Source organism: Notothenia rossii (assembly GCF_949606895.1).
Source record: "Notothenia rossii genome assembly, chromosome: 10".
Classification (NCBI taxonomy): domain Eukaryota; kingdom Metazoa; phylum Chordata; class Actinopteri; order Perciformes; family Nototheniidae; genus Notothenia; species Notothenia rossii.
In genome coordinates, this window is record NC_136908.1 from 235,941 (window position 1) to 247,519 (window position 11,579).

The 11,579-nt window shown below is 43.9% G+C and overlaps 1 long non-coding RNA gene across 2 annotated transcripts in view; it reads left to right on the top strand.

Annotated features, from left to right (window-relative positions):
- Positions 1-11,525, top strand: part of LOC307021148 — a 38,053-nt gene extending 26,528 nt beyond the window's left edge. For both annotated transcript variants that reach the window (XR_013803085.1, XR_013803086.1), the window contains exons 4-5: positions 10,881-10,925; positions 11,240-11,525. This is a non-coding gene — a long non-coding RNA (uncharacterized lncRNA). The remainder of the gene's footprint in view (positions 1-10,880; positions 10,926-11,239) is intronic.
- The last annotated feature ends 54 nt before the right edge of the window (positions 11,526-11,579 follow it).

The following is an 11,579-nucleotide window of genomic DNA, read 5'->3' on the forward strand; positions in this document are numbered from 1 at the left end:
CCTGTGTGTTACTTAGTGTGTTACCTGTGTGTTACTTAGTGTGTTACCTGTGTGTTACCTGTGTGTTACCTGTGTGTTACCTGTGTTAGCTGTGTGTTACCTAGTGTGTTAGCTGTGTGTTAGCTGTGTGTTACCTGTGTGTTACCTGTGTGTTACCTGTGTGTTACATGTGTGTTAGCTGTGTGTTACATGTGTGTTAGCTGTGTGTTACATGTGTTTTACCTGTGTGTTACCTGTGTGTTACATGTGTGTTAGCTGTGTGTTACATGTGTGTTACCTGTGTGTTACCTGTGTGTTAGCTTTGTGTTAGCTGTGTGTTACATGTGTGTTAGCTGTGTGTTACCTGTGTGTTACCTGTGTTACCTGTGTGTTAGCTGTGTGTTAGCTAGTGTGTTACATGTGTGTTACCTGTGTGTTACCTAGTGTGTTACATGTGTGTTAGCTGTGTGTTACATGTGTGTTAGCTGTGTGTTACCTAGTGTGTTAGCTGTGTGTTAGCTGTGTGTTACATGTGTGTTACCTGTGTGTTACCTGTGTGTTAGCTGTGTGTTAGCTAGTGTGTTAGCTGTGTGTTAGCTGTGTGTTAGCTTTGTGTTAGCTGTGTGTTACATGTGTGTTAGCTGTGTGTTACCTGTGTGTTACATGTGTTTTACCTGTGTTACCTGTGTGTTAGCTGTGTGTTAGCTAGTGTGTTACATGTGTGTTACCTGTGTGTTACCTAGTGTGTTACATGTGTGTTAGCTGTGTGTTACATGTGTGTTAGCTGTGTGTTACCTAGTGTGTTAGCTGTGTGTTAGCTGTGTGTTACATGTGTGTTACCTGTGTGTTACCTGTGTGTTACATGTGTGTTAGCTGTCTGTTACCTAGTGTGTTAGCTGTGTGTTAGCTGTGTGTTACATGTGTGTTACCTGTGTGTTACATGTGTGTTAGCTGTGTGTTACCTGTGTGTTAGCTGTGTGTTACCTGTGTGTTACCTGTGTGTTACATGTGTGTTAGCTGTGTGTTACATGTGTGTTACCTGTGTGTTACATGTGTGTTAGCTGTGTGTTACCTGTGTGTTAGCTGTGTGTTACCTGTGTGTTTCCTGTGTGTTAGCTGTCTGTTACCTGTGTGTTAGCTGTGTGTTACATGTGTGTTACCTGTGTGTTACCTGTGTGTTACCTGTGTGTTACCTGTGTGTTACATGTGTGTTAGCTGTGTGTTACCTGTGTGTTACATGTGTGTTAGCTGTGTGTTACCTGTGTGTTAGCTGTGTGTTACCTAGTGTGTTAGCTGTGTGTTACCTGTGTGTTTCCTGTGTGTTAGCTGTCTGTTACCTGTGTGTTACATGTGTGTTAGCTGTGTGTTACATGTGTGTTAGCTGTGTGTTACCTGTGTGTTACATGTGTGTTAGCTGTGTGTTACCTGTGTGTTAGCTGTGTGTTACCTAGTGTGTTAGCTGTGTGTTAGCTGTGTGTTTCCTGTGTGTTACCTATGTGTTAGCTGTGTGTTACATGTGTGTTAGCTGTGTGTTACCTGTGTGTTACATGTGTGTTAGCTGTGTGTTACCTGTGTGTTAGCTGTGTGTTACCTAGTGTGTTAGCTGTGTGTTAGCTGTGTGTTTCCTGTGTGTTAGCTGTGTGTTAGCTGTGTGTTACCTGTGTGTTACCTGTGTGTTACCTGTGTGTTACCTGTGTGTTACATGTGTGTTAGCTGTGTGTTACCTGTGTGTTAGCTGTGTGTTACCTAGTGTGTTAGCTGTGTGTTACCTGTGTGTTACCTGTGTGTTACCTGTGTGTTAGCTGTGTGTTTCCTGTGTGTTACCTGTGTGTTAGCTGTGTGTTACCTATGTGTTAGCTGTGTGTTACCTGTGTGTTTCCTGTGTGTTAGCTGTGTGTTACCTATGTGTTAGCTGTGTGTTACCTGTGTGTTTCCTGTGTGTTACCTGTGTGTTACCTGTGTGTTACCTATGTGTTAGCTGTGTGTTACCTGTGTGTTTCCTGTGTGTTAGCTGTGTGTTTCCTGTGTGTTAGCTGTGTGTTAGCTGTGTTACCTGTGTGTTACCTGTGTGTTAGCTGTGTGTTAGCTGTGTTACCTGTGTGTTTCCTGTGTGTTACCTGTGTGTTTCCTGTGTGTTACCTGTGTCTTAGCTGTGTGTTACCTATGTGTTTCCTGTGTGTTAGCTGTGTGTTTCCTGTGTGTTAGCTGTGTCTTAGCTGTGTGTTACCTGTGTGTTAGCTGTGTCTTAGCTGTGTGTTACCTGTGTGTTAGCTGTGTGTTTCCTGTGTGTTACCTGTGTGTTAGCTGTGTGTTTCCTGTGTGTTTCCTGTGTGTTTCCTGTGTCTTAGCTGTGTGTTACCTATGTGTTAGCTGTGTGTTAGCTGTGTGTTTCCTGTGTGTTAGCTGTGTCTTAGCTGTGTTACCTGTGTGTTACCTATGTGTTAGCTGTGTTACCTGTGTGTTACCTGTGTGTTAGCTGTGTGTTACCTATGTGTTAGCTGTGTTGCCTGTGTGTTACCTGTGTCTTAGCTGTGTGTTACCTATGTGTTAGCTGTGTGTTTCCTGTGTGTTAGCTGTGTGTTAGCTGTGTGTTTCCTGTGTGTTACCGATGTGTTAGCTGTGTGTTAGCTGTGTGTTAGCTGTGTGTTACCTATGTGTTAGCTGTGTGTTAGCTGTGTGTTTCCTGTGTGTTACCTGTGTCTTAGCTGTGTGTTACCGATGTGTTAGCTGTGTGTTTCCTGTGTGTTAGCTGTGTGTTACCGATGTGTTAGCTGTGTGTTTCCTGTGTGTTAGCTGTGTGTTTCCTGTGTGTTAGCTGTGTGTTAGCTTTGTGTTTCCTGTGTGTTACCTGTGTCTTAGCTGTGTGTTAGCTGTGTGTTTCCTGTGTGTTAGCTGTGTGTTTAATGTGTGTTAGCTGTGTGTTTCCTGTGTGTTAGCTTTGTGTTTCCTGTGTGTTAGCTGTGTGTTTCCTGTGTGTTAGCTGTGTCTTAGCTGTGTGTTTCCTGTGTCTTAGCTGTGTGTTAGCTGTGTATTACCTATGTGTTAGCTGTGTGTTAGCTGTGTCTTAGCTGTGTGTTACCTATGTGTTAGCTGTGTTAGCTGTGTCTTAGCTGTGTGTTACCTATGTGTTAGCTGTGTTAGCTGTGTCTTAGCTGTGTGTTACCTATGTGTTAGCTGTGTTAGCTGTGTCTTACCTGTGTGTTAGCTGTGTGTTAGCTGTGTGTTAGCTGTGTGTTAGCTGTGTCTTAGCTGTGTGTTTCCTGTGTGTTAGCTGTGTGTTAGCTGTGTATTACCTATGTGTTAGCTGTGTGTTAGCTGTGTCTTAGCTGTGTGTTAGCTGTGTGTTAGCTGTGTGTTAGCTGTGTGTTAGCTGTGTGTTAGCTGTGTGTTTCCTGTGTGTTAGCTGTGTGTTAGCTGTGTATTACCTATGTGTTAGCTGTGTGTTAGCTGTGTCTTAGCTGTGTGTTACCTATGTGTTAGCTGTGTGTTAGCTGTCTGTTTCCTGTGTGTTACCTGTGTCTTAGCTGTGTGTTACCTGTGTCTTAGCTGTGTGTTACCTATGTGTTAGCTGTGTGTTACCTATGTGTTAGCTGTGTGTTACCTATGTGTTAGCTGTGTGTTTCCTGTGTGTTAGCTGTCTGTTTCCTGTGTGTTACCTGTGTCTTAGCTGTGTGTTACCTGTGTCTTAGCTGTGTGTTACCTATGTGTTAGCTGTGTGTTACCTATGTGTTAGCTGTGTGTTACCTATGTGTTAGCTGTGTGTTTCCTGTGTGTTAGCTGTGTATTACCTGTGTGTTAGCTGTGTGTTAGCTGTGTGTTACCTGTGTGTTAGCTGTGTGTTACCTGTGTGTTAGCTGTGTGTTAGCTGTGTGTTAGCTGTGTGTTACCTGTGTGTTAGCTGTGTGTTTCCTGTGTGTGTTAGCTGTGTGTTTCCTGTGTGTTTCCTATGTGTTAGCTGTGTATTACCTATGTGTTAGCTGTGTGTTACCTATGTGTTAGCTGTGTGTTTCCTGTGTGTTAGCTGTGTATTACCTATGTGTTAGCTGTGTGTTAGCTGTGTGTTACCTGTGTGTTACCTGTGTGTTAGCTGTGTGTTTCCTGTGTGTTTCCTGTGTGTTTCCTGTGTGTTAGCTGTGTGTTTCCTGTGTGTTTCCTGTGTGTTAGCTGTGTGTTTCCTGTGTGTTTCCTGTGTGTTAGCTGTGTGTTTCCTGTGTTAGCTGTGTGTTAGCTTTGTGTTTCCTGTGTGTTACCTGTGTCTTAGCTGTGTGTTACCTGTGTGTTAGCTTTGTGTTACCTGTGTGTTAGCTTTGTGTTACCTAGTGTGTTAGCTGTGTGTTAGCTGTGTGTTACCTGTGTGTTAGCTTTGTGTTACCTAGTGTGTTAGCTGTGTGTTAGCTTTGTGTTCCCTAGTGTGTTAGCTGTGTGTTAGCTGTGTGTTACCTGTGTGTTAGCTGTGTGTTAGCTGTGTGTTACCTGTGTGTTAGCTTTGTGTTACCTAGTGTGTTACCTGTGTGTTACCTGTGTGTTAGCTGTGTGTTACCTGTGTGTTAGCTGTGTGTTACCTAGTGTGTTACCTGTGTGTTACCTGTGTGTTACCTGTGTGTTACCTGTGTGTTAGCTAGTGTGTTAGCTGTGTGTTAGCTTTGTGTTACCTAGTGTGTTACCTGTGTGTTAGCTGTGTGTTAGCTAGTGTGTTAGCTGTGTGTTACCTGTGTGTTACCTAGTGTGTTAGCTAGTGTGTTAGCTGTGTGTTACCTGTGTGTTACCTAGTGTGTTACCTGTGTGTTACCTGTGTGTTAGCTAGTGTGTTAGCTGTGTGTTAGCTTTGTGTTACCTAGTGTGTTACCTGTGTGTTACCTGTGTGTTAGCTTTGTGTTACCTGTGTGTTACCTAGTGTGTTAGCTAGTGTGTTAGCTGTGTGTTAGCTTTGTGTTACCTAGTGTGTTACCTGTGTGTTAGCTGTGTGTTAGCTGTGTGTTACCTGTGTGTTACCTAGTGTGTTAGCTAGTGTGTTAGCTGTGTGTTACCTGTGTGTTACCTAGTGTGTTACCTGTGTGTTACCTGTGTGTTAGCTAGTGTGTTAGCTGTGTGTTAGCTTTGTGTTACCTGTGTGTTACCTAGTGTGTTACCTGTGTGTTACCTGTGTGTTAGCTAGTGTGTTAGCTGTGTGTTAGCTTTGTGTTACCTAGTGTGTTACCTGTGTGTTAGCTGTGTGTTAGCTTTGTGTTACCTAGTGTGTTACCTGTGTGTTAGCTGTGTGTTAGCTTTGTGTTACCTAGTGTGTTACCTGTGTGTTAGCTGTGTGTTAGCTGTGTGTTAGCTTTGTGTTTCCTGTGTGTTAGCTGTGTGTTTCCTGTGTGTTAGCTGTGTGTTAGCTGTGTGTTAGCTATGTGTTAGCTTTGTGTTACCTAGTGTGTTACCTGTGTGTTAGCTGTGTGTTAGCTTTGTGTTACCTAGTGTGTTACCTGTGTGTTAGCTGTGTGTTAGCTGTGTGTTAGCTGTGTGTTAGCTGTGTGTTTCCTGTGTGTTAGCTGTGTGTTTCCTGTGTGTTTCCTGTGTGTTAGCTGTGTGTTAGCTATGTGTTAGCTTTGTGTTTCCTGTGTGTTACCTGTGTGTTTCCTGTGTGTTAGCTGTGTGTTAGCTGTGTGTTAGCTGTGTGTTAGCTGTGTGTTTCCTGTGTGTTAGCTGTGTCTTAGCTGTGTATTACCTATGTGTTAGCTGTGTCTTAGCTGTGTGTTAGCTGTGTGTTTCCTGTGTGTTAGCTGTGTGTTAGCTGTGTGTTTCCTGTGTGTTAGCTGTGTGTTAGCTGTGTGTTTCCTGTGTGTTAGCTGTGTGTTAGCTGTGTGTTTCCTGTGTGTTACCTATGTGTTAGCTGTCTGTTTCCTGTGTGTTACCTATGTGTTAGCTGTCTGTTTCCTGTGTGTTAGCTGTGTGTTAGCTGTGTGTTTCCTGTGTGTTACCTATGTGTTAGCTGTCTGTTTCCTGTGTGTTACCTATGTGTTAGCTGTCTGTTTCCTGTGTGTTACCTGTGTGTTAGCTGTCTGTTTCCTGTGTGTTACCTGTGTGTTAGCTGTGTGTTTAATGTGTGTTAGCTGTGTGTTTCCTGTGTTAGCTATGTGTTAGCTGTGTGTTAGCTGTGTGTTACCTGTGTGTTAGCTGTGTGTTAGCTGTGTGTTTCCTGTGTGTTAGCTGTGTGTTAGCTGTGTGTTTCCTGTGTGTTAGCTGTGTGTTTCCTGTGTGTTACCTGTGTGTTAGCTTTGTGTTACCTGTGTGTTAGCTGTGTGTTAGCTTTGTGTTACCTGTGTGTTAGCTGTGTGTTTAATGTGTGTTAGCTGTGTGTTTCCTGTGTTAGCTATGTGTTAGCTGTGTGTTAGCTGTGTGTTACCTGTGTGTTAGCTGTGTGTTAGCTGTGTGTTTCCTGTGTGTTAGCTGTGTGTTAGCTGTGTGTTTCCTGTGTGTTAGCTGTGTGTTAGCTGTGTGTTAGCTGTGTGTTAGCTGTGTGTTACCTGTGTGTTAGCTGTGTGTTAGCTGTGTGTTTCCTGTGTGTTAGCTGTGTGTTAGCTGTGTGTTTCCTGTGTGTTAGCTGTGTGTTAGCTGTGTGTTTCCTGTGTGTTAGCTGTGTGTTAGCTGTGTGTTTCCTGTGTGTTACCTATGTGTTAGCTGTCTGTTTCCTGTGTGTTACCTATGTGTTAGCTGTCTGTTTCCTGTGTGTTAGCTGTGTGTTAGCTGTGTGTTTCCTGTGTGTTACCTGTGTGTTAGCTGTGTGTTTCCTGTGTGTTACCTGTGTGTTAGCTTTGTGTTACCTGTTTGTTAGCTGTGTGTTTCCTGTGTTAGCTATGTGTTAGCTGTGTGTTAGCTGTGTGTTTCCTGTGTGTTAGCTTTGTGTTACCTGTGTGTTTCCTGTGTGTTAGCTGTGTGTTTCCTGTGTGTTAGCTGTGTGTTACCTGTGTGTTTCCTGTGTGTTAGCTGTGTGTTTCCTGTGTGTTAGCTTTGTGTTACCTGTGTGTTTCCTGTGTGTTAGCTGTGTGTTTCCTGTGTGTTAGCTGTGTGTTACCTATGTGTTAGCTGTGTGTTTCCTGTGTGTTAGCTGTGTGTTAGCTGTGTGTTACCTGTGTGTTTCCTGTGTGTTACCTGTGTGTTACCTGTGTGTTACCTGTGTGTTAGCTGTGTGTTAGCTGTGTGTTACCTATGTGTTTCCTGTGTGTGTTAGCTGTGTGTTTCCTGTGTGTTTCCTATGTGTTAGCTGTGTGTTAGCTGTGTGTTTCCTGTGTGTTAGCTGTGTGTTAGCTGTGTGTTACCTGTGTGTTAGCTGTGTGTTTCCTGTGTGTGTTAGCTGTGTGTTTCCTGTGTGTTTCCTATGTGTTAGCTGTGTGTTAGCTGTGTGTTTCCTGTGTGTTAGCTGTGTATTACCTGTGTGTTACCTGTGTGTTAGCTGTGTGTTTCCTGTGTGTTAGCTGTGTGTTTCCTGTGTGTTTCCTGTGTGTTAGCTGTGTGTTTCCTGTGTGTTAGCTGTGTGTTTCCTGTGTTAGCTGTGTGTTAGCTTTGTGTTTCCTGTGTGTTACCTGTGTCTTAGCTGTGTGTTACCTGTGTGTTAGCTTTGTGTTACCTGTGTGTTAGCTTTGTGTTACCTAGTGTGTTAGCTGTGTGTTAGCTGTGTGTTACCTGTGTGTTAGCTTTGTGTTACCTAGTGTGTTAGCTGTGTGTTAGCTGTGTGTTACCTGTGTGTTAGCTTTGTGTTCCCTAGTGTGTTAGCTGTGTGTTAGCTGTGTGTTACCTGTGTGTTAGCTGTGTGTTACCTGTGTGTTAGCTTTGTGTTACCTAGTGTGTTACCTGTGTGTTACCTGTGTGTTAGCTGTGTGTTACCTGTGTGTTAGCTGTGTGTTACCTAGTGTGTTACCTGTGTGTTACCTGTGTGTTAGCTAGTGTGTTAGCTGTGTGTTAGCTTTGTGTTACCTAGTGTGTTACCTGTGTGTTAGCTGTGTGTTAGCTTTGTGTTACCTGTGTGTTAGCTGTGTGTTTCCTGTGTGTTAGCTGTGTGTTAGCTGTGTGTTAGCTATGTGTTAGCTTTGTGTTTCCTGTGTGTTACCTGTGTGTTTCCTGTGTGTTAGCTGTGTGTTAGCTGTGTGTTAGCTGTGTGTTAGCTGTGTGTTTCCTGTGTGTTAGCTGTGTGTTAGCTGTGTGTTACCTGTGTGTTTCCTGTGTGTTACCTGTGTGTTTCCTGTGTGTTAGCTGTGTGTTAGCTGTGTGTTAGCTATGTGTTAGCTTTGTGTTTCCTGTGTGTTACCTGTGTGTTTCCTGTGTGTTAGCTGTGTGTTAGCTGTGTGTTAGCTGTGTGTTTCCTGTGTGTTAGCTGTGTGTTTCCTGTGTGTTAGCTGTGTCTTAGCTGTGTATTACCTATGTGTTAGCTGTGTGTTAGCTGTGTCTTAGCTGTGTGTTACCTATGTGTTAGCTGTGTGTTAGCTGTGTGTTAGCTGTGTATTACCTATGTGTTAGCTGTGTTAGCTGTGTCTTAGCTGTGTGTTAGCTGTGTGTTTCCTGTGTGTTAGCTGTGTGTTAGCTGTGTGTTTCCTGTGTGTTAGCTGTGTGTTAGCTGTGTGTTTCCTGTGTGTTACCTATGTGTTAGCTGTCTGTTTCCTGTGTGTTACCTATGTGTTAGCTGTCTGTTTCCTGTGTGTTAGCTGTGTGTTAGCTGTGTGTTTCCTGTGTGTTACCTGTGTGTTAGCTGTGTGTTTCCTGTGTGTTACCTGTGTGTTAGCTTTGTGTTACCTGTGTGTTAGCTGTGTGTTTAATGTGTGTTAGCTGTGTGTTTCCTGTGTTAGCTATGTGTTAGCTGTGTGTTACCTGTGTGTTAGCTGTGTGTTTCCTGTGTGTTAGCTTTGTGTTACCTGTGTGTTTCCTGTGTGTTAGCTGTGTGTTACCTATGTGTTAGCTGTGTGTTTCCTGTGTGTTAGCTTTGTGTTACCTGTGTGTTAGCTGTGTGTTTCCTGTGTGTTAGCTGTGTGTTTCCTGTGTGTTAGCTGTGTGTTAGCTGTGTGTTACCTGTGTGTTACCTGTGTGTTACCTGTGTGTTACCTGTGTGTTACCTGTGTGTTAGCTGTGTGTTACCTGTGTGTTTCCTGTGTGTTACCTGTGTGTTACCTGTGTGTTAGCTGTGTGTTACCTGTGTGTTACCTGTGTGTTAGCTGTGTTTTACCTGTGTGTTTCCTGTGTGTTAGCTGGGTGTTTCCTGTGTGTTACCTGTGTGTTAGCTGTGTGTTACCTGTGTGTGTTTCCTGTGTGTTAGCTTTGTGTTACCTGTGTGTTTCCTGTGTGTTTCCTGTGTGTTAGCTTTGTGTTACCTGTGTGTTAGCTGTGTGTTTCCTGTGTGTTAGCTGTGTGTTTCCTGTGTGTTAGCTGTGTGTTAGCTGTGTGTTACCTGTGTGTTACCTGTGTGTTACCTGTGTGTTACCTGTGTGTTACCTGTGTGTTAGCTGTGTGTTACCTGTGTGTTTCCTGTGTGTTACCTGTGTGTTACCTGTGTGTTAGCTGTGTGTTACCTGTGTGTTACCTGTGTGTTAGCTGTGTTTTACCTGTGTGTTTCCTGTGTGTTAGCTGGGTGTTTCCTGTGTGTTACCTGTGTGTTAGCTGTGTGTTACCTGTGTGTGTTTCCTGTGTGTTAGCTGTGTGTTACCTGTGTGTTTCCTGTGTGTTAGCTGTGTGTTACCTGTGTGTTAGCTGTGTGTTAGCTGTGTGTTTCCTGTGTGTTAACTGTGTGTTACCTATGTGTTAGCTGTGTGTTTCCTGTGTGTTACCTGTGTGTTTCCTGTGTGTTAGCTGTGTGTTTCCTGTGTGTTACCTGTGTGTTTCCTGTGTGTTAGCTGTGTGTTTCCTGTGTGTTACCTGTGTGTTTCCTGTGTGTTACCTGTGTGTTACCTGTGTGTTAGCTGTGTGTTTCCTGTGTGTTAGCTGTGTGTTTCCTGTGTGTTTCCTGTGTGTTAGCTGTGTGTTTCCTGTGTGTTACCTGTGTGTTACCTGTGTGTTAGCTGTGTGTTTCCTGTGTGTTAGCTGTGTGTTAGCTGTGTGTTTCCTGTGTGTTAGCTGTGTGTTTCCTGTGTGTTTCCTGTGTGTTACCTGTGTGTTTCCTGTGTGTTAGCTGTGTGTTTCCTGTGTGTTACCTGTGTGTTTCCTGTGTGTTAGCTGTGTGTTTCCTGTGTGTTACCTGTGTGTTACCTGTGTGTTAGCTGTGTGTTACATGTGTGTTTCCTGTGTGTTACCTGTGTGTTTCCTGTGTGTTTCCTGTGTGTTACCTGTGTGTTAGCTGTGTGTTACCTGTGTGTTTCCTGTGTGTTACCTGTGTGTTACCTGTGTGTTAGCTGTGTGTTACCTGTGTGTTAGCTGTGTGTTTCCTGTGTGTTTCCTGTGTGTTACCTGTGTGTTAGCTGTGTGTTACCTGTGTGTTAGCTGTGTGTTTCCTGTGTGTTTCCTGTGTGTTACCTGTGTGTTAGCTGTGTGTTTCCTGTGTGTTACCTGTGTGTTAGCTGTGTGTTTCCTGTGTGTTTCCTGTGTGTTAGCTGTGTGTTTCCTGTGTGTTACCTGTGTGTTAGCTGTGTGTTTCCTGTGTGTTTCCTGTGTGTTACCTGTGTGTTAGCTGTGTGTTTCCTGTGTGTTACCTGTGTGTTAGCTGTGTGTTTCCTGTGTGTTTCCTGTGTGTTACCTGTGTGTTAGCTGTGTGTTTCCTGTGTGTTACCTGTGTGTTAGCTGTGTGTTTCCTTTGTGTTTCCTGTGTGTTACCTGTGTGTTAGCTGTGTGTTACCTGTGTGTGTTTCCTGTGTGTTTCCTGTGTGTGTTACCTGTGTGTGTTACCTGTGCAGATGCTGAAGGCTTGTTCTTTCTGTTCTCTTGGTTCTGCTTGTTCTCTGCAGGTCCAATCACTGAACAGTACAACCCATCTGGTCAGGGTCCTGAAGGTGTGTACTCTTCATTATGTGATGTAGCCCACCCGAGAAACTTCTGAAATATACACCTGGTACAAAAAATATCATGCTGCTTTTTTTGAGCGCATATTGGTGTTTCATGATGAAGACAACAGTTGCTCTCTGGGAACCCTTCAGGTTAGCATTTAGCATCTAGCGTGACCCAGGCACCGCAGCAGTGTGCGAGTGAATTATTCTTTGTTGGTGTCGAAGCTCTGATGATTAATCAAGGTTTAAACTCTGCTGAAGGACTGAATTCTTCTTGTGGATTTCCTGTCAGTTTTAAAAGTGTAATCTTTTTGTTCCAGGTGCAGAAAATGTGGAACTGGAGGATACCTGCTGACTTCCACATCAAGCCGCGAGTTCGATTCCTGCGCTACCGATTCCAATGTACCGACCAATCAGCATGGCCCAGGAAGTCAGAACCCTCCCACTAGGAGTAGCCCCGCCCCCTGTGGACCAGCAGCCCGTTGGTGTTTTTGTATTTAAGTTTTGTTCATAGATGTTCATGTTAGAGAGATAAATGAGTTTCTTACCTGAAGAGGTGTTACCTGATGACATCACACAGGACGTGACATCATCTTCAACGTCAGCAATGTCAACAATACAATAAAGTTTTGTCTATTTTGAACATCATAATGAGAAATG